The 23,604-nt window shown below is 38.1% G+C and overlaps 1 protein-coding gene across 3 annotated transcripts in view; it reads left to right on the forward strand.

The window, feature by feature from the left end:
- KCNAB1 (potassium voltage-gated channel subfamily A member regulatory beta subunit 1) overlaps positions 1–23,604 on the forward strand; it is a 394,665-nt gene that overhangs the window by 267,626 nt on the left and 103,435 nt on the right. The gene's annotated exons all lie outside the window — the stretch shown is intronic.

The following is a 23,604-nucleotide window of genomic DNA, read 5'->3' on the forward strand; positions in this document are numbered from 1 at the left end:
TAGTTCTGTTTCAGGATCCTTAGCTCTACTCTGACCTAGTGGTTCATCTGTACAATGGTCACTGCAATGTATATACAGTATACCTTCTTGTTTAGATATGGCTCTCTATTCAAATTTATTTCTGATGTTGTTCCCACTTTTTCACCTAGCAAACACCTTCTGTCTACTCAGGTCTTAGCTCAAATCATTTCTTCTTGAGAAGCCTCTTTCAAATACCATCAAGCAGAGTTTCTCACTCACTTCTCTGTTCCCATTATACCCGATACTTAGCTCTGTTATGTACTCACCGTGTCATAGAATGATGCTTATTTACTTATCCTCCCTGCCTCTATAGCCCAAGAACCTAACACAGTGATGCCCAAGGGCTACTCAATAAATTTTCCATGACTGACTGCACAGAAGGGAACTTATTGAACTTTAAGGTTTCCTAATGAGAAAATCTCCTTCTTGGGGGGTTTATATAATTATTTTTTTCAGGTGGCCCAATCCTTAGGTATCTTGACATGGAGGATCTCAGTCACCACTTCTCTATAAACTAATCTTTAATCAAATTACGGATTTTTGGTAAATAAACAGAAAACCTCAAACTGAAATAGAATATAAACAGAAACATAACTCAAAGTGTCCTTTAGTGCTAACTCTTCTTCTCTCCACATATATTGGGCCCTTTTTAGACAGTAGTTCTTTATGCATATTTGTACATGCACCCTGCACAAGTCCTGGATAAACCAGCTGCAAGCTGCGTTTCACCAGGAATTCTGCATCTGATCCTCTATGATTGAACCATTACTTGACATTGAAAGTGTACTTAATGAATCACTGGATTTGGGTCTTAATTGTGGGGTTTTTTTCCTTTCTATTTTTATAGAGAGGCAGTAAAATTCAAGTTAAGAATGTCTCAGCTAGTTGAGGCAGCATTTAATAACCTACCAACTGAAAAAAGCCCAGATCCAGATGGGTTTACAGGCGAATTCTACCAGATGTACAAAGAGGAGCTGGTAACATTCCTTCTGAAACTATTCAAACAATACAAAAAGAGGGAATCCTCCCCAACTCATTTTATGAGACCAACATCATTCTAATTCCAAAACTGGGCATAGACACAACTAAAAAAGAAAACTTCAGGCCAACATCCATGATGAACAAAGATGCAAAAATCTTCGATAAAATACTGGCAAACAGAATGCAACAGCAAATCAAAAAGCTTATTCATCATGATCAAGTAGGCTTCATCCTGGGGATAAAAGGGTGGTTCAACTTATACAAGTCTATAAATATAATCAATCACATAGACAGAACCAAAGACAAAAACCACATGATTATCTCAATAGATGCAGAAAAGGCCTTCAACAAAATTCAAAAGCCCTTTATGCTAAAAACCCTCAATAAACTAGGTATCAATGGAACATATCACAAAATAATAAAAGCTATTTATGACAAACCCACAGCCAATATTATATGGAACGGGCAAAAACTGGAAGCATTCCCTTTGAAATCTGGCACAAGGCAAGGATGCCCTCTCTTACCACTCCTATTCAATATAGTATTGGAAGTTCTAGCCAGAGCAATCAGGCAAGAAGAAGAAATAAAGGGTATTCAATTAGAAAAAGAGGAAGCCAAATTGTCTCTTTTTGCAGATGACATGATTGTATATTTAGAAGACCCCATCTTCTCAGCCTGAAATCTCCTGAAACTAATAAGCAAGTTCAGAAAAGTTTCAGGATACAAAAATCACAAGCATTTCTATACACCAATAACAGACAGAGAGCCAAACCGAAAGTCAACTCCCATTCACAATTGCGACAAAGAGAATAAAATACCTAGGAATACAACTTACAAAGGATATAAAGGACCTCTTCAAGGAGAACTATAAACGGTGTTGGGAAAACTAGCTAGCAATGTGCAGAAAGCAGAAACTGGACCCCTTCCTGACACCTTAAACTAAAATTAACTCTAGATGGACTAAAGATCTAAACATAAGACCTAACACCATAAAAGCCCTGGAAGAAAACCTAGGCAAAACCATTCAAGACATAGGCATAGGCAAGGACTTCATGGCTAAAAGGCTAAAACACCAAAAGCAATGGCAACAAAAGCCAAGTAGACAAATAGGATTTAATTAAACTCCAGAGCTTCTGTACAGACAAGGAAACAATCATTAGAGCAAACTGGCAACCAACAGAATGGGGAAAAAATTTTGCAATCTACCCATCTGACAAGGGGCTAATATCCAGAATCTACAAAGAACTAAAACAGATTTACAGGAAAAAAACAAACAAGTCTATTCAAAAGTGGGCAAAGGATATGAACAGAAACTTTTCAAAAGAAGACATCTATGAGGCCAAAAAACATGAAAAAATGCTCATCACCACTGGTCATTAGAGAAATGCAAATCAAAACCACATTGAGATACCATCTCACACCAGTTAGAATGGCGATCATTAAAAAATCTGGAGCCAACAGATGCTGGAGAAGATGTGGAGAAATAGGAACAGTTTTACACTGTTGGTAGGAGTGCAAATTAGTGCAACCATTGTGGAAGACAGTGTGGCAATTCCTCAAGGACCTAGAAATAGAAATACCATTTGACCCAGCAATCCCATTACTGGGTATATACCCAAAGAACTATAAATTGTTCTATTATAGAGATGCATGCACACATATGTTCATTGAGGCACTGTTTACAATAGCAAAGACCTGGAACCAACCCAAATGTCCATCAACAATAGACTGGATAAAGAAAATGTGGCACATATACACCAGTGAATACTATGCAGCCATAAAAAAATGATGAGGTTTTGTCCTTCATAGGGACATGGATGAACCTAGAAACCACCATTCTCAGCAAACTGACACAAGAACAGAAAATCAAACACTGCATGGTATCACTTATAGGTGGGTGTTGAACAATTAGAACACGTGGACACAGGGAGGGGAGCATCACACACTGCAGTCAGTTGCAGGGGACTAGGGGAGGGACTCCAGGGGGTGGGGAAGGTGGGGAGGGATAATGTAGGGAGAAATACCAGATATAGGTGATGAGGGGAGGAAGGCAGCAAACCACCTTGCCATGTATGTACCTATGCAACAATCCTGCATGATCTGCATATGTACCCCAGAACCTAAAGTACAATAAAAAAAAAAGAATGTCTCAGCTAATAGATGCATCTTGGTGTTGAAATGTGGCTGTTTTGCCCCATCGATGTACAAGTTCATTCATTTAGTCCGTGGAAAAGCCACCATGAGGGTCTGAGTCTAGATTTCCATTCTCTTTGTCTAACAATTGGAAATCAATTTCCCTTCAGTTAATGGTTCACTACACCAAGGCTACAGCCACCCAGGGAAATCTGCCTTTCTCTTTTTTCAGAACAGCAACAAAGGCCTGCAGCCAACTTTCCAACATACTATCTCCAAAATGAGCCAAATTAAATTTAAAGATCATTCTAGAATATATTCTTCTCTACATTTGTGAAAGAATGATTGCTTGGCAAGGCAGCATTAAGAGAAAAGGTCAAAATCTCTCCAAAGATTTTCAACTTTTTTTCTTGCACTAGTTAGTAAAGTGTTTAGAAAAGCAAATTGTGGTTTGATTTTTTTTAGAAAAAGGAAAAAGAAAAGAAAAAGTATTGTAGGTGGGAACATATTAAGAAATGCAATAACCTTAGTGTTTCATAATCCTTTGAGACCAATGTTAAGTACTATTAGAATCTAGTATCTCCAAATATAGAAACAGTATATTTACAAGTTAGTCTAAGGAATACATTTTTCTGTTCACTTAGAGAAAGAAATGGGTCTATTCCCAACTTTTATATAAGCTATCTTTGTAAACATATACTTTTGGCCTACCAGTATTTTTATCAAAAATGTCTTAGGAAATTTTAATGTAATTATTGTCAAACTGCCCAGAACTAAAAAAATAGGTTCTCAATAATTGAATCTACATTCCTCCAACACCTGCTATTTTAATGATAAATCTAGAGGTTTCCTGTCTCCCTTTGCAGAACAGATGAGACAATAATATGTGATTATTCAAAATGTGTTTTGCTTATCTAATAAAGATTGGGATGCTGGGATTTCCTTATCTGAGTAAGATCAGTGGAGACTACAGTCCATATTAGCTAACCTCTGGCAGTAGCCTATGTAAAAGGCCATGAAGGAAGGCTAAATTTTTATAGTATATGAGACCAGCTTGTGATCATACCACAAGGAAACAAATTACTGTTGAAGGCTCAGTGGTCAACAAAGATAATTCTCTAAATTCCTTTGTTGTTTTTTTCTCTCCCTATTGTAACTATGACTATGAATATTATTTCAGGAAGTGTTTTAATATTTCAGTAGGATTATACTAAAATAATCTGGAGTTTTATTGTCTATTTTATGATTTGAAGCTTCATTGAACAGCATAGGGTTGGCGCAGCTAAATCCTCAACAAATGTTTGAGGACTAACCTGCCCCAACCCTATGCTGAGCTCTGAAGATATAAATACTGATGGGATAACATTTACTTCTACTACTTAGATATAGGGAAAAATCCATTTCTTGCTAATGGCAGGTGAGAAAGCACTTAAAATATTTCATTTGAAGCTAATTCCATCTCTTCTGATTTAAAAGTGAAACTCTCCATCAGGAACCTCTTTCCTTTTTCCCAAAATGGTGGCAGAAAGTGGGAGAAAGTGTAGGAAACTTCAAGGCTGCCACAGTGAAGCCTGGTTACCATGCCGTGTCACTCGTCTGGTCAAGCCATGCTAGTGGGGAGCTTCCATCCAGGGCTTGGAATTATTCTCGGTATCCAAGGGCCTGAGGAGCAAGTACTCAGACTGAGATTCCCACAAGCTTATCAGGTTATTTCTAATCTTTCTTTACCCTCTGGAGAGTTTTAACCATAGTGGGCAAGTAGAGGGAAGGATGAGCCCAAACACTTACTTCTGACTTATTTTTCTCTTCTTTCCTGCAGAAGAGAGTTTTTTTTTTTTTTTCCCAGCATAAGGCTCAAGGACACACAACTATTAATTAGATTTGATGAGAAGACCATATAATTTATTATCCAAAGTGGGAGGCTTTTTAAAATGAAAAGGGAGAAGGGTCCCATGCATAATTGTGCACCAAGCAAGCAGGTATGATTAGAGCCTGACACGGGTTAACCAAGGTGCGTGGCCTCCAGTTACATGAGATCAAAATTCATGTACCTCACTTCCAGATCTAGGATTCTTTGCTTTATATTATAATTGCTCTTCCTAAATAGAATGCATAGTTGATGTAGCAAGAGATTTCCCCTGTAAAAACTGTGTATATTGGAGTTCCTAGAGAAAAGTTTACCTGTGTATATGTATACCCAAGAGTCTGGTAACATTAATAGCCATTGGCTGAATCCAATAATTCAGTTAACTTGGCAACTTCTTTTGAGTTATAGCCACAGAATGAAGTATGCCTAATAAAAGAGGGTAGCAGCCCTATTGAATTTTGATCTGTAACACATTTTCTAAACCTACCTGGCAAGTTGGTTGCTTAGTTGCTTTTTGTAGTTATGGCTATTGTTTTTTTCAGTGTTTAGATCCATTCATTGTTAATGTGAGGAATCAATATGCCTATGTCCAAATATTCAACTGAACCTTGAAAACATGGTTTTGAATTCCCTGGGTTCATTTATATGTGGAATTGCTTTTATTTCTGCCAACCCTGAGACAGTGAGACCAACCCCTCCTTTTCCTCCTCCTCCTTAGCCTACTCAATGTAAGGAAGAATGAAGATCTTTATGATGATCTATTCCACTTAGTGAATAGTAAATATATTTTCTCTTCTTTAAGATCTTTTAATAACATTTTATTTTATTGTAACAATACATATATAATACATATACAAAATATGTGTAAATCAGCCGGGTGCGGTGGCTCAAGCCTGTAATCCCAGCACTTTGGGAGGCTGAGGGGGGTGGATCACGAGATCAAGAGATCGAGACCATCCTGGTCAACATGGTGAAACCCCGTCTCTACTAAAAATGCAAAAAAATTAGCTGGGCATGGTGGCACGTGCCTGTAATCCCAGCTACTCAGGAGGCTGAGGCAGGAGAACTGCTTGAACCCAGGAGGCAGAGGTTGTGGTGAGCCGAGATCACGCCATTGCACTCCAGCCTGGGTAACAAGAGTGAAACTCTGCCTCAAAAAAAAAAAATGTGTTAATCAACTGTTTATGTTATCAGTAAGGCTTCCCGTTAGCAGTAGGCTACTAGTAAAGTTTTGGAGGAGTCAAAAGGTATAGATAGACTTGGGCTGTGTGAAGAAATATGTGGCCCTAACCCACACATTGTTCAAGGGCCATCTGTATATAAAAGTCAGGAAATGAGTTCTCATTGTTCTGTGAGATTGTGGAAAGAATGCCCAACTCCTGAGCACTATTTGTCTAGCTAAAAGAGCTATTTCTTGACTTAGTTGAGAGGGATTTCATTTATTTATTTATTGATCTCTTCATTCATCCAGTCATCCATACCGTGTATTATTCCAGTCAAGAAAAACAAGGGTGGTGGCCAAAAATTGAGCCAAGAATGAACTTAAATATACATGCCATAATGACATACAAGTGCATGTTCTATGGGCCACAAAATTGACTCTACACTTTCTTGAAACCAATCAGTAAAAGCTCCTGCAAGTGTCCATTAGATAATAGCTAATAATATAACAATAATGGTTAACATTTCATGAGTGCTTACTATAGATTGCACAGTGAGCTAGGCTTTCTACAGGAAAAATGTTTTAAGTCTCTCGGCAACCTTATGTGATTAAAAACTAAGACATATCCATTTTATAGATGTAGAAACTATGGCCACAATTTGGTTATCAGGGAACTGCCTTGAAAACCCATGCTCTATGCCACTGTATTTACATTGTTTCAAATGCTTGGAAAATTGACCTTGTCTTGATACTAAGATCTCACAGTAAGTTCTTGAGGTGTTTCATAGGGAGGATTCTTCAGGCTATGATATACTAGGACCTTAACAATACACAGGATATGTTCATTGTACCCTATGCTTCTCCTTCCTAACAACATAATGTAATAATATAATTATCTGTTGTCTCCTCAAGTAGACTTTTCTACCAAGTGTGTGTCTTTTCTATTGCTTTGTAAGTTCTTGGAAACAGTAGAGGTTGAACAAATGTGTTTTATGTAAATGAGTGTAATAAATCTCAGAACTATTTATAAGATAATCTGCAGTTGCACAGAAATCTTCAGTTCAGTCTGAACATGATATTTTATTTTTCCCATCCTATTTTTTCCTCAATCCTACTTCTCCTGCCATCCCCCATATTATTTATGACCTTCATAATTTAAGTGAAATTACTTCCTAATATCTTTTTTTGGCCTAAATATGAGTGAAGGTCTCAAAGCACAGGACTGAATAATAAATTTCTTTTTCACAAAACATTTGTATCTACTTCTATTAAATATTTCTTAGTCTGTTATTTTTGATTTATTGCATAACTGACTATACAGAATGTCTCAATTGAGTTCTTAACAGCGTGGATTACTTGATTTTACTACAAAGTCTGTCCATCAGTCTATGGAACTGAAGGCTATTGTTCCCCTTGACAGTACACAAATGATGGATTGTCTGTCTCCACTTGTTTCAGCTTATGCAGCAGCTTCTGAAACTATTAATTCCATAGTTATTATCATGGTAATAACTAACATAAATAAAGAATAAAGAGATAAAGAATCTAAGCACTGCGAACGTTTTCACATACTTTATCTCACAACTACCTTTTGTGAGATAAATAGGTTAAGGCAAGCACTAAATGTATCCACGTTTTATAGATGAAGACACTGGGGCTTGGGAAAGTTAAGCGACTTTCCCAGCATCCCAGTGCATCCTGGTATACATCCTGGTGCAAGTGACAGGTGGAGTCCAGCTCTAAAGCCAGAGGTGCTTTCTGCTAATTCCAGCCTCTCATTACTATAGTTCCCTTTCTCCAGTTTCACTTAAAATCTTTTTTGGGAGTAGGAAGGAGTGAAGGGAGAGTGGCCAGAAATTACTTCATGCAAAACAATTTGATGGCTTTGATGCTGTATGTATCTGTTTTGGGGAAGAGCAAAGAAAAAAAGACATCAGCTATAAAATATAGGCAAGCCTAGAAGGCTCAGCACCTAGTAATGAATGGCAAGTTAACACTGCTAGATAGTGATAAACTCCTTTAACTGATACTTAACTTTAAAAAAATGGCAAAATAAATATGAATCCTACTGAGGTTAGAAGCTCACTCTACCTGTAAGGAACAGGCCCAGTGAGGGGCTCCTGCTGAGCCATGTAGTCAGTCTTGGACAACAGCTTTCGTTCCAATTGTCCAAACCCTGAGAAGTCATGGTCCCATCTTAGGCTTGGCCTAGGCAACATGAAGCCACCCCAAAACATGTCTTCTATTCCCTCCCACCTCCTGCTATCCCGTCTTCCTGATTATTATCGCAGGGGTCAGAGCCCTCAGATTGCCAGCCCAACCCTCTGTGTCCATCCTCACAAGGGTTCATTTTACCCATAAAATGGTCCTGCTTCCTCTCATCCCATTCCCTTTGTGTAGTTGACCTTAGCAACTAAGAGGAGCTGGTTTTATTTTCTTAGTACGGTAACTGTCTTTTTCTCATCATAAGAGCAATATGTGCTCAGAACAAAACGTTTAGAAAATATAAATATGTAAAAACTAAAAATCAACCACTATTTTACCACCTAGAAGGACCACGACTATTTATATTTTTGGTGACTATTTTTAGGCTTTGTCATCTATGCATTTTTAAAGGTCATACAGAAACCAAATTTTTATCTTGCTTTTTTTCATTTAACATGGTAATACAAGCATTTTCTTGTTTTAATAAGCTACTCTTTTAAATGTAATTTAAAATAATTACATAATAATACATCTTATTGATAAAACAATTGGAGTCTCCTATAACTGAACAGTTTTCTTCCTTTCAACATTATAAATAACTCCTATGATCCATATTTTTGTACATAAACCTAATTTCACATTTCTGAAGTTTCCTTTTAGATTGATTATTAAAAGCAGAATTATCAGGTCTTGACTTGGAGCTCTTGATTCAATATATAGAAGAAAAGATCAGTGTTTTTGTAAGCCTGTTAGTATTTTGGTAAGCCCCTTAGTATTTTGGTGTGAGTGATGGGACAGTGTATAGCACAGAGTAGATACACGATAAATGTTGTATAAATGAATAGGCTTAATTCTGTTAGGAGTATCTGCATTTTAAAAGATGAAATTTGTTAACAAATGCATCTTACAGTGGTATAAATTCAGACAGCAATACTTATAAAATTGAAGAAATAGAAGTTGTAGTAAATACAGGACTGTAGAGGGAAGTGGAGCTTCTAATAACCATTATCTCAATCCACACTGTGAAAACCATAGCCTACCATGGTCAAAGTAAATGCAGCTCTTATGATGCTCCCCAGCTTCGTGGTCATCAGTCAGTCTGCATGGCCTGGCATCATACCAGGGACCAGAATCTATCCTCAAGAAGCACATGAGCTTGCAGGAGAGACAGATTTGCTGATGATACGCAAAGAAACATGAGAGGGGCAGAACTGAGATAGGAGCACGGTAGTGGAAGAAGTCACCCGCGCTTCCTGGGAAAGCCCCTTTGGAAAGGAGGGTTTTGGAGCTGGGTCTTGAATAAGAGCATGTGGGAAAAACATTCCAAGCAGATGCAAATGCAAAGAGACATTTTTCCTAATCCAGAGAATCCTAGTGATGGAATGCTAATCTCCCCTTTCTTTCCCCACTCCAGTCAGCACTTTGTCCTGTTGATGATTTACATCTGAGTGAGAATTGGTTACTCTGACTTTCCTCAGAGCAGAATTTGATGAAGAGAAAAGAGGTAGAACCTGAAAACTGGAAGTACTCCGTACCAAAGGGGCAGGAGAGAATACCATTAAAAAGGAAAGAGGTACAGACAGGAAGCAGGGAGGCTAAGACAAGACCACTGAACTCCTACAGAGAAAGGGAAATGAGGCCCATAGAGTTGTAATGAATGGCAAGTTAACACTGCTAGATGGTGATAAACTCCTTTAACTGAGATGCCTAGTTCCAAACACCAAAATCCTCACCAGTATGGGAGTGTGACCTGGCCCCAAGTGAAGGTTACCTAACCTAATCCACAGAAATAACTTCATTTTCTCCTTTTTTCAAAACTGCAAAACAGAATGAAGTAAGTTCTGATAAATTTTGAACCAATATGAGTTGTTAATTTCCTTCTGCTCTATTTTCTTACCCTGTTGTTTCTGGCTGAGGGCTGATCGGGAAAGGACTAAGATGAGTGACAGTTCACCAACTCCCACCACTGCCGTGGCATCAATCACAGAGAGACTGTGAAAAGTGACGGGGGAGGGGGTTCAGTGGGGGCCAGAGAACAAATGGGGATGTGCTGGGAGGGGGTGTGCATGACTACTTCAGGCAGCAGAAACTTTTATTTTTCCCCTTCTCTCAGCCAAACTCAGAAATGGCCAAACTCAGCTGGGACCGTATCCCAGGTCTCAGGGCCCTTCTAGACCTACTTATTTCTCTAGGGAATAGCTAAGAATTCGGTCACTTCAGATGGACAGACCATGTGAAGGCAGCAAGGGGCAGAGGAAGACCACACACTCCAGCATCAGACCATACTCCTTGCCAGTCTCTACAACCTGCTGGATATGTGGGACCCTGGTCCATTACCTAACTTCTGGCAGCCTCCATCTCTCTTGTGGATAAAATGGGCACAAGCATGCCTACTCAGAATGGTTGCCTGTGTTCTGTGTATGAATGGTGTGTAAAAGCACCTAGAGGGCCAGGTGCAGTGGCTCACACCTGTAATCCCAGCACTTTGGGAGGCCAAGGTGGGTGGAACACTTGAGGTCAGGAGTTCGAGACCAGCCTAGCCAACATGGCAAAACCTCTTCTATACTAAAAATAAAAAAATTAGCCAGGTGTGGTGGGGCACAGCTGTAATTCATGCTACTCAAGAGGCTGAGGCAGGAGAATCACTTGAACCTGGAAGGCAGATAATGCAGTGAGCCGAGATCATGGCACTGTACTCCAGCCTGGGCAACAGAGCGAGACTCCGTCTCCATTAAAAAAAAAAAGAACCTGAGTTCAGGATAGGCAAAATAAAGTATGTGTTTATGTTCACCCATTAAATGAAAAAGAAAAAATATATGATTGGTTGTACTTTTCCATTTCAAAAGTCAGAGACATGTGCTTGTAGATGCTAAACATTCTAATTAATGGATTCAAAGTAAATACAAAGCTTGATTCAGTCCAAAAATTAGGTATAATTGGAGTTGTGACTAACATAACCAGCCACAGTGTAGACAGCACCTACTTTACATAATGATTTTCACTCTCATTATATGGTGATACTAAAGTTGAAAATTGATTTCTTTAGGGGCACATCAAAGAATCCTCAGAGCACCAGCTATTGTGCCATCAATATTAGGCTCTAGCCTATGAAATTCTGTCATCTAAATCTTGCTTAGAACCAGTCAAGTCATTCAGCTTGAATAAAGCATCAGTAATGATTTTAACCAAGTGGAATTAATTACTTTAATTTCCCGGGATGGATTAATTCACAAATGCAAAAAGTAAGGTTGTTTCATAGGATTCTATAGTTGCCATGCTGTGATTAATTAAAAATGCCTGAAGTCAATTAAAAAATTTATTTGCAGCAGTAAAAATTCACCGGGGCCCAAGGAGGGGTAGTTTTGATTTCATTTTCAAGAGAATTTCAATCAGGTTTTGACTTAAGGCCCTAATGAATATATTCATCTGGTGCCTTGCTGTATCATGAGAGGAAAATGTTTTCACTTTTCCTCACTTTCATGTGTTTATGGGAAGGAGATTTCCTTTTATATCAAATAAAATCAGGATTGGCACCAAGGGACCTCTGCATTTAGAAAGGCAATTCCCACTGCTGATTGTGGGTATTTCCCAGTCACTATGAGAAGGCACAATGCCTGGCGCTCCAGTCAGACACCACTTCGCTGCTGGTCACTGCAGAATGAGATACAATACCTTCACTTCTGAGACACAACAAACTAAAAAATGAAGAATAATAAAAAGTTCAAAGTAGAGGTTCAAGAACGAAGATAAACTAAAACCAGAAGTGTAGCCTGACCAAGCATTAGTCATTGATAACAGTGCTCAAAGTAGTCCTGGGCCAACTATATTCAATGTTATTCTTCTGGAGAGAAAGAACATCATTAACTTCAGTCAGTTACTAGCTCTTGATGTATCTTAGTAGCTACTGCGTAAGCATGTGCTGGATTAGAAAAGAAAACAAAAAGCAAAGAAACAAACCAAAACCAATGTTCTGACAATGTGAGAACATTTACAGATAAAATGAAGTTAAATAATTAAAGGATGTTGACTTCAAGAGGTCTTCAGTTTTCTTCTGCTTTTATTTAGTTTCTGGGTCTAGTATTCAAGGCTTCCTTTACTACATTTTTAAATTTGTAAACCCTAGTAGTCAACTCTAGTTTCAGAATGGTTAACTCATAACCCTGTGAAAAACAAATTTGCCAGGTAGAGTACTGTGTTTGTGTATAGGTTTTTTTTTTGTTTTTGGTTGTTGTTCTTAGCTTTGCAATAGCCAGTCAAAAGACTGTTTTCCAAAATTATTTGTCAGGTTTTTTGCTCCCCCCTTCTTCAGTGTGGCATGCCATTAATTTGTAATACAGTTAAATTCATTTCTCATAGTCTGTATTTCATCTTGGGTCCCCTCAACATTCTGGTAGATGTTTTTAAATTTGCATAGAGTGAAATTCACTTTTTGTGTTTCCGTTCCATAGTTGTATGGAGTTTAATAAGTGCACAAAGTCATGCTATTGCCCATACAGAAGAGTTCCATAAGCCCTGAAATTCCCTCATACTGCCTCTTTGTAGTGAAGCTCTCCACCTCCAAGTCCTGGTAACTACGCACTTGCTTTCTGTCCCTCTAGTTCTGTCTTTTCTAGAATGTCATGTAAGTGTAATATAATATTGTTGCCTTTTGAGTTTAGTGTCTTTCACTTAGCAAAATGCCTTTAATTTTTTTGTTGTTGTTGCTGAGTAGTATTCCTTTGTATGAATATGCCCAAATTTGTTTATCCATTCATCCATTGGCAGACAACTGGGGGACTTTCAGCCTTTGGTGTTTGTGAATAAAGCTGCTATAAATATTTATATACAGTTTTTTGTGTGAATGTAAGTTTTTAATTCACTTTGGTAAATACTTAGCAATGAAATAGCTGAGTCAGATGGTATAGCTTGTTGAACTTTGTAAGAAACCTTCAAATTGTTTTTTAAAGTGGGCTGTACCATTTTGCATATTCACCAGCAACATATGAGATTCCAGTTGCTCTGTATCTTTGCCAGCACTTAGTATTGTACGTTTGTTTTTACCTACACTTTCTAATAAGTATATAGTGGTATCTGATTATGGTTTTAATTTGTATTTTCCTAATGGTGTTGAGCGTTTTTTTCATATGCTTATTTGCCATCAAATTTCATCTTTGGTGAAGTGTCTGTTCAGTACTTTGGTCACTTTTAATTGGGTTTTTGCAGACATTTTCTTTAGGCATGTAACTTGTCTTTTCATTGTCTTAATAGTATCTTTCTCAGAACAAAAGTCTTCCATTTTTATGAAGTCCAATTTTAAATTTTTTAATGGATCATCTTTTTGATGCCATATCTAAAAACTTTGTCAAACCCAAAATCACACATATTTTCTCCCATTTTTTTCTAGAAGGTTTATTGTTTCATATTTTACATTTAGATCTATGATCTACTTTTCTTTAATATTTGTATAAGATGTGAGATTTGTGTCAAGGCTCTTTTTTTTTTTATATATGAACAATTATTCCATTTGCTCCACCATTTGTTGAAGAAACTGTCTCCATTTAATCACCTTTGCAATTGTGTCAAAAATTAGTTAATTGTACTTGTGTGGGGCTATTTATTACCTGTCTATTCTGTTCCAGTTACTATCTATTCCATTTCATTTGTATGTGTTTCACTCCTTTTAACATATACCACATTGCCTTGATTACTGTAGCTTTATATTAAATCTTAAAATCAGATAGTATGAGTTCTCCAACTTTATTCTTTTTCAAATTGTTTTGAATATCTGAGTTCTTTTATCTTACCATATACATTTTTAGTCACTTTGTTGCTGCCTGCAGAGTATTTTGCTAGGATATAAATTGGGATTATATTTAGTCCTTTGATCAAATTGAGGGGAATTAACATCTTAGCCATATTGAGTCATGTAGTCCATGAAAATGATATGCCTTTCTACTTAGTTAGAACCTTTTTCATTTCCTTATTCAATGTTTTTTTAGTTTTTAGCATACAGAGATTGCTCATATTTTAATAAATTTACAAATAAATATTTCATTTTGGGTATGCTATTATAAATAGTGTTACTCTTTTAAATTTTAAATTCCAATAGGTAATTTATTCCTAGGAATGCAATTGACTTTTATATCCTGATCTTATATCTCACAAACTTGCTAAATTCACTTATTAGTTCTAGGAGATTTTTGAAGATTCTTTGGGAGTTTTTCTACATAGACAATAATCATGTCTTTGATGAGAGACAGTTTTATTTCCTCCTTTTTAATATGCATGCCTTCTTTCTTGCGTTATTGTGCTATGATCGTGAATAAGACAACTGAATTGTAATAGTCAAACTAAACACAAAACAATGAATAATAAAATAATATCTCACTGTGAGGTCCACATGAGAGAGGTAAGAAAGGCTTCTCAGACTTTGTTATTGGATCATTCATTTAGTCACTGAAGTATTGAGTCACACTTCCATGGTGCTAAGCATTATGAGGAAGACAAATATAAATCAGGCTTGGAGTCTGATTTATAATATGCACCAGGCTTGAAGTCTACAATCAAGTACTTTGCAATTGAGGGAAGGTAACAGGGCATGAATAATAGTGGCTACATAAAAAGGAGAAATTGGTAAGGCTGATCAGAAATCAACAGAGAGAGAGAACAAGATTGAATGTAGAGGCAGAAGAGCAGGCCAGGAACTATATGTCATGAGAGTCTGACCTAGTAGTGGCTGTGAAGAAGTTAGGGTGCTGCTGAAGGAAGCTGGCTGTTCAGGATTTGCTGGCTGGTTGTAGAGGCCAAGGGAGAGGAAGAAGACAAAATATCCAGGTTTGAGCTTCATTGTTTGGGTGGGGGCTGACGTGCAGACTGACATTCTGAATTTGAAATATGCACTGAAGATTCAGATGAGGTGACCAGCAGGTGGTGTAAAGTGTCGGAGCTACTAGAACTAAAGAGTAGAGTCAAGGCTGAACATAGGAGTAGACCATGGTCATGATTCCCCCTTTCTCCCCAGACCCAAGCTCTAACATTGCAAACACTTGGGACCTGGGACTCAGCCCTTCCATTGGAACAGTGACCACAGTTAACTGGAAAGGCAGAGGGACAAGAAAAAGGGTCTGTGTGGGGATAGAAGGCATCCTGCTAGGCAGGTTCACAAACTCCAGCCTCTTGTAAGATTAAAAGAAGAAGTCCTAACAAGAATGCTGGTTAAAAGAAGGGCCACAGTGTTTACTATGTTCCTCCACTCAATGGAGGGTTAGAAACTCACTTATGGAGGGAGGAATCTGTCTCCTGAAATAAGGTGAAATAAGTTGCCCCTTGTTACCAGGAGCAGAGCTTGGATTCAACCTGTGTTTGTCTGATAACAGCTTGCACTTAGAGAGCATTTACCATGTGCCAAACACTATCTTCAATGCTACAACTCTCACGTTGAATCCTCACAACAACCCTATGAAGTAGTTTCTATTATTATCCCCGTGTAACAGATGGGGCACAGAGAGGTTCCATACATTTCCCAAGGCTTTGCTGACAATAAGTGATAGAGGTACTTCTGCACTATACTGCATTTCACCACTGCATTCAACTGACCCATGTCTTCTAGCAAACCACCTAGCCAACAAGAGTTGCAAGTGAGTAGCAATGCTGTCTTTAACCACAGCAAAGTGACAGCATTACAGCATGCACTGTGAGCATCACTGAATACCTGTTATGCATCCAGCACTGTGCTAGGTTGTGGGAACATGCACACCCCTTAGACACAATCCCTGGCCTCATGGATCTCAGTCTGGAAGAAGAAATGATTTTGTACACAATAAACATAAGATGCACTGTGATATCGGGTACTCTGACTGCAGATGTAAAAGACATGGCACATAGAAAAACAGGCATTAATTTTCTGTTACCCTGTCAAGGAAAATGAAAGGCAGACTAATGCATTATGGCTGAAAGCATTTACTTTTGATTGTGTATTTAAATATCGCCCTCCTCCTCAGTCAGGCTCATTCCTCAGTCTCTGTTAAATTGCTGACTTTGCTTTCTAAAGAGAAAGTAAGATATACACCCACAGCAGTTGGAATTAGAAAGATATAAGGCATAGAACCCCTACCTCAGAATGTTTTTTGTTTTATTTTGCCTTTGAAAACTCATTACAGTGAAAACTAATTACAGCTCTCATCACAAAGTGGATGCTGGGGAAGGCTTTCCCTTCATCTTATGGAAACAGCTTTCATATAACATTACATAAAATACACAGGATTCCAGTTAATTTGAAATATAGTTCAAAATATGTAAAAACCAAATCTGTGACCTAGTAATGTGTGCACTTCTTTATTAATGTATTAACAAGTTCTAGGTGTGGGTCAAATACCATGATTTCCAAGTGGTAATGAGTGTAAATGGTGAGTGTAAATGATTTTTTGACATTTCCAAAGCAACTTTGAAGTGATAAACACCTGTAGTTTTTGATGGTGTCAAAGTCACAAGCAGTAACACGAGTATTTATGTGGTTTCTTGCCTACATTGAGAATAGAAGGATATGCTAACTTTCAGTTAAAAGGTGGTAAAAAATTAAAATATATATTTTTCCCATTCAAGTTTATATATCCCAAAATTATACACCCTTAAGGCAGAGGTTCCAGATTCTTCTAATTTAAGACTCTTGAGTTTCTGATGTCCAGCTGTTCTGCTGCCTTAGATGCTTGAGGCAGGAAAAGCAATCAGTAGCTCTTATTTAAGGGCTAAGTAGACATGAGTGGGCACTCCTCAAGCCCCACCTCCACAGAACACTCAAGTTTGTGTGGTTATATCCACACAACTTTATGTCATAGCTCCATTTTCCCTGCTCTAGTGATCATGGAAACAGTTCTAAACTCCTCAGACCTCTATCATTTCTCCAAAGTAGTACTTTCTTCTTTGTCTCTTTTATCTGTCTTCATCCTCTCATTCTCACTTTTTCTAATGACTCTAGCAAAATAGCTTATAATTCGCATATAATAGATTCAGGCTATCTGCAGTGTCTAAGCACAAATTCATCTAGGCTGGAAGATCATTAGGGCAACTGAGAGGATTATTAGGTTGGGGAAGTGGGTCTTGAAAGTCACAGAGGCAGCCTCCTGCCAGATTTTGTACCCATACCAAAACCAAATTCAGTGTTTAAAGTAGTGCTTTTTCTAAGAAATAAGAAAGACAGAAAGCAACTAACTAATTGAACACTGAAATATGGTAGGACTGGTACTGAATTTATCTTTTCTCACTTAACTGTCAACAAAAGTAGTATACTATTGTTACCTCCACTTATGAATGAGGAAGGAGACTTTAAAATGTCAAGCAACCTACCCAAGGTCACACACATCTGGTGAACACCATTTCTACACCTTTCCTCTCCTTGGTCCACTCAGCCTGGCTTCCCATCCCTGACACAACTGAAATGGCTGCCACAGGAGTCAACGGCAATCCCCACAAAGCTGAACATGAAGGGAATTTCTCCACCCCACTCACTGTGCTCTCTCTCATGGCAGCCTTCAACACTGCTGCTCCCTCACTCCCTGCTGAAACCATCCCCTGCTTTGGCTTCTCCACAGACATTTTCCTGGTCTCCCTCTACACCTTTACCACCCCTTCTCAGTTTTCTTTGCCTATTCAGCTTCCTCTCCATCACCTGTAGTGCTGGAGCTCCTCAAGGCCCCATCCTGGGCCCTCTTCTATAACAGAACATCAGCTGCCTTGGCAGCTGACCCAGCCCATGGTGCCTATTACCCTGGATACTCGGAAAATCTGTCTCTCCACTCTGAGTTCCAGAAAATTAACCTTGGATGTCTCATGGATGTTCAGTCCCCACAAGATTGCCCTAAGAATCAGAACGCTTGTTTCTCCTATGTCCCCAATGAACACTGTACTTCAGTGAAAAGCACCCCTCTTCACCTAGCTTGCCAAGTCAAAAACCTGAGAATGACCAGTCATTCCTTCTTCTTTACCCTCATATTCAATCAAAATACCAAGTCCTGTAGATTTTACCTGCTGGGGATATCTGGAATCTTCCCCATCCTCTCCACTCCACTAAATCTGATTTCAAGGCACCACCATTTTGCATCAGGATTAACTAAGCAGCCTTCTAGCTCCTCTTCTTACCTCCCTTTAACCCATTTTCCCTGCGAACATCTTCTGTTATTCCATATTAAGGTCAAAACCTGCAACATAATCTTTAAGGCACTGTTTGATCTGGCTCCTGCCGCCCTATCAGACTCATGTAGACACCCTAAACCCTTTTTCCTCACCTCCTCTACTGCCTGGAACTTATTTCGGTTCTTCAATTACCCATGCTTCTTTCAGTCACTGAGCCTTTGTACATGCTGTTCACTTTGTTTGAAATGCTGATCCCTGTTCTCTTCACTAAGTTTCTTCCTACTCTTCCTTTGGATCTCAGTTTAAATATTACTTCCCTAGAGAAGCTTTTCCTAACCACCCAGATTGGGTCAGCTTTATTGGGGTCCCAATTTTGTATTTAGGGCCTACTGTCCTTTTATTTAATATTATAATTGAATAATTAATCCATTTAATATCTTCCTCCCCTCTATGACATAAGCTCCATGACAGTAGCAACTATCTGCCACTCAGCCCAGACTCAAAGCCTAGTCTGAGGCCTGGCACATAGGTAAAATTTGGTACATCTCCTTTGACCTAATTAATTAATTATAGGAAAGCCTCTTTTCCCCATACTTCTCTAGACTTTTCTAGAAAGACACAAATCAGCAGGTGTTTTACATGTCCAAAGAAAATGAATAAGGACCTAGTTGGAATTTGCAACTGACAAATGACTTAAAATTTTAAATTAAATAAACTGACAAATGACTTAAATTTTTAAATTAAATAAACTGACAAATGACTTAAATTTTTAAATTAAATAATCTGGAAGAATCCTATTCTATTTTGTCACTATTAAAAAAAAAAAGGTAAGAATAAAACTTTTATTGTGCTACCCGTCAATGTCTGTCATCAAAATGCCTGGCTAAATCATTTATGTGCCTGGTGATTCCCAAATGAGTCATTATTTACTGACCAACAGTGATGAACAGTGCCCTCATAAGAAAATGTTATTTATTACTATTTGTAGCCACCTTCATGGCTGTCAAAATGTATGTTACCTTGTAACTATCAAAATCAGCTGGCTGGCAAATGGACATGATTTCTGCTCGCGTACATTATTAAATGTGCATTTCTTTAAAAAAAAAAAAAAACCCAAACCCATATCTCGTATTCAATTAGTAACTTCCAGATAAGGCCTAGTGTGATTTAGACGGATCAGAAAGATGTTCAAATAGAGTGAGACAGCAAATGATGTAATTCTCTGCCCACATGAAAACCAGGTCAAACCCAGCTTGTTTCTGCTAGTCTGACACAGCTGCTGGAGCCTCTTGCATATGCTTTCCAGCTGTCCCTGTTGTGGCAACCTTTAAATCAGGGATTTTGCCCCATGAATATGCTTCTTTCTTGGTCAAATGCAAAGCACATACTTTTGCAAGCTACTTTTCTCAGCTGTTTAAAACTGTGAATAAGGTCTAAGATATACACATCGAGAAACAAGCCATTTAAAACAACACATTTGGGTTACTAATCTTCTGCTTTCAGCCTCTTTGACTTGTAAAGAAACTGAGCATCAGAGTGGCCTACAATACTGGGCCTAAGTGATGATTGATTTCAGTTCTCACTACTCCATTATTGCCTTAAAAGCAAAAAGAGCCTGGTGGATGCTCCATAGAATGAGACTGGGAATTACATTCAGTGCATCTGCCATGGAAAAAATCATTGTCTTGAAATAAGGTCAGCCATGTATTCACTGAGTGGAGAGTCTGCCTTCAGAAAGAAAGGGGAGTCACAACCTTTGAGGTCTCAAGAAGCTATATCCCTTTTCCAGATAAATCTTTACTGGTGCTTTAGGATTTCCAAAATTTGACTCACAAAACTAAGTGTTCTATGCCTCCACATTGATGTCATTCATTTCTAATATTAGCAGCAGAGCAGTTCAGGTTCACCTGAGAAAGAGGAGCTTTTGAGTTGAACAGGAGCAGATACTAAAAATGAACATAGTGAGACTTGTTTCTGGTATATCTGACATAGATAAAATAGTTAAACCTGAATAGTGAAACAATTTTGAATTAAATGGAAAAATAATTTAATCTAATTGGCAATTTTATGTGCTTACAGAATTTTTATGTAGCCTCACTTATGGGACCACTGAGGAATTAAGAAATAGAAAATCTTATATAAAGTTGTTTTGTTCTTTGGGAGGCCGAGGTGGGCGGATCACAAGGTCGAGAGATCAAGACCATCCTGGCTAACACGGGGAAACCCTGTCTCTACTAAAAATACAGAAAAATTAGCCGGCCATGGTGGCATGTGCCTGTGGTTCTAGATACTCGGGAGGCTGAGGTGGAAGAATCGCTTGAACCCAGGAGGCGGAGGTTGTAGTGAGCCGAGATTGCACCACTGCACTCCAGCCTGGTGACAGAGCAAGACTCCGTCTCAAAAAAAAAAAAAGGTTGTTTTGTTGCAGAAAGCCACACAAACAAGCTATTGAACTCATTAGATCAAATGTATCAAATATTTGGGCTTCTATTATACAACAGTTGTTAAGTGGCTTAGAATAACTAGACAATAGCTACATCTTCACTTAGTACTGCACAAACATGGATAAAGACAGGAGGATGCAGGTGTGCCATTTGGAATAGCAGAAATCGTTGGGATTTCATGCCCTGAATTGGAGGTAGCTAGTTCCTCCTACCTCCTCCAGCTGCAAAGTTAATGGCACCATCCTGTGTTGGGAGTGCCTTAAGTGGTACACGTCTCACAAAGAAACTTACATCTGGACACAGTTAGGGCAATGCACATATAGACCCAGATATATCTCATGCCCAGAAAATGCCTCTCACTTTAAAAGTGACCACCCAAATTTCTTAATTGTTCTGTCTAGAGAATGAAGATATTTAGAAAATGAATTAAAGGTATTAAAGAGTTAAGGGAGGCAAAAATACCAAGGCTCAAGATGAGGACCTATCACCGCTATAGCAGCATTAGTCTATAATTGAAGTTTTCTTACATTTAAAAATCATGTAAGGCTTTCATTCCAGAAAAGCCATCTTGGGTGTTTAAACAACAGTGGAAAGAAAATAAGCCATTAGTACTCGCTAGTTTGCAGTTTGTTTTTGCTGACGGTTCTCAAGTTTGGTCTTTGAAACCTGTAACAGAGTGATCATTATCTTAAGTCGCTGCCATAAGGAAAATAGGACAAGTCTCCCCATTTTGGGTTCTGATAAGTTTCCAGTGATATAACTTTGCCTTATTTGAGTCAGAAAAATCTCTGAACTATGAAGACAGCCTTAGAACTGTCTTGCTCTACAGTTTTCTGCAAGTCACTTCTCCCTACTGTTTTCAGAGTCACTGAAAGATACTAAAAAATACATGAAAACCCTTATCTAGATCCTTTTCTCCGTGATAACCACAAAGTTATGCAAATATAAGCCTGAGGAAGCCCCCATCTCATGTGCTCCCAAAGATCTCCATGGTAGGACATACCCCATGTTACTGGAATAACATGTTTGTTTCTCTGTGTCCCTCACTGGACTCTAGGCTCCTTGAGGGTAGAGGAACATGACTTGTTCTTCTCTGTATCTCCACAACTTAAAAAAAAAATTCTCCCCACAATATAGCATTTGCTCTAGATTCCTACCCTTTAAAATCAGTAAACTTTTGGACTACCAGACAGGTCTTCTGGCTGTATATCTATTGATTTCTGAAAAATTACTAAATGAACAATTTCTTATACAAATTATTCTCACTGGAGCCATCCAATTATTTTTCTTCTATTTAGTGGTTCAAAATATTTTCCAAATACATCTTTATGTAACAGTTTTCTTCCAGTTAGACATATCCAATTCATATAGGAAAATTTAGCACCCTGTCTGTTGAAGGGTAGGAGTCAGAAAGAACCAGAAATCACTATGCCCTGCACTTGTTTACAGAGTAACACTTTAGCACACATTCTCATGTTCTGGCCCTACAGACAGTGATGCTAGGCAAATGGCATAGACTTCAACAAACACTACATCTTCTGAATGAAGAGACTGAACCCCAGAAAAAAAAGGGAGCAATTTCCACAAGGTCATCCAACTAGCTGTGACAATGGATCAAAAGCCCAGGTCTTTCGACTCCTTGCATTTTGATGCATTTTTACTATGCTGTGCAATTAAATGTGTTGCTTAGGTGGCATTTTATAGACAACGTTAATAAGCAGAGGGAAAAAGTGCGATACAAAAATGAGAATACTAATTGCTAAGTCTAAAGAAACCAAAACTGATGACAAATTAAGGGAGAACCTGGGGTAGTTGAGCTGTGCCACCGAATTGGAAGTTGTATTTGTGTTGTTTCCTTTGGTGTGGAAGCAAGAAAGGAAATTGTACTTTTATGAGAGCTCCTTATCAGAGAATAAGGGATGCACTTTTCTACAACATTATAGTTATCTCAGCTTCGCCTGCTCACTTTGCACCCTTACACTAATGCTATAAACATCCTGTCTCTGAGAATTTGTTTTCTTCTCTGACAGCTGCTAGTCAGAAGACAGAAAAATGGGTTGAGTCTGGATTTCCACAAAGACTTATAGCCAAATGAATACTAGAGCTCCTAGTTCTGTCCTTATTTAGAAAGCAAAAACATATTTATTTTCTTTAAACTTTTGGGGATAAAAACAGGATGTCAAGAAAAAAAAAAGTATCACTTTAAAGAACTATCTGATGTTTCTGTGGTAATTTTATGTGATCTTGAATTAAATATATATACACACATATATATAATATAGTTAAATATGTATTTATGTATTATAATGTTAAATATAGGATATAGTTAAAATAACCTAAAAGACAGTTTTGTATTTGTTATTGTAATAATTCACATCCATTAGAAGTAATATCCTGTTCTAGAAGTCAGTTTGTTAGTCAATAAGTCAGAAATATGTATTAAGGGTCTGCTATGTGTCAGGCTCTATTAGTAAATAATGAATGAATGGTTGATGAATAAGGTAAAGAAGTTTGCCCTTAAGAAATTCACATTCTAGAAGAAGAGAGAAAGCCAATAGCTGTGTAAACAAGTCAATAAAGATGACAATTTGGGACTGAAAAGCTGTATTCTGTGGGGGACATTTTGTTCCGTGCTGCACCTGAGCAGATTTTGAGCTTCCGGTGCCTGAGTGGCCACACAAGGG

The sequence above is a fragment of the Cebus imitator genome, unplaced genomic scaffold, assembly GCF_001604975.1.
Source record: "Cebus imitator isolate Cc_AM_T3 unplaced genomic scaffold, Cebus_imitator-1.0 Scaffold25, whole genome shotgun sequence".
NCBI classification, from domain to species: Eukaryota; Metazoa; Chordata; class Mammalia; order Primates; family Cebidae; genus Cebus; species Cebus imitator.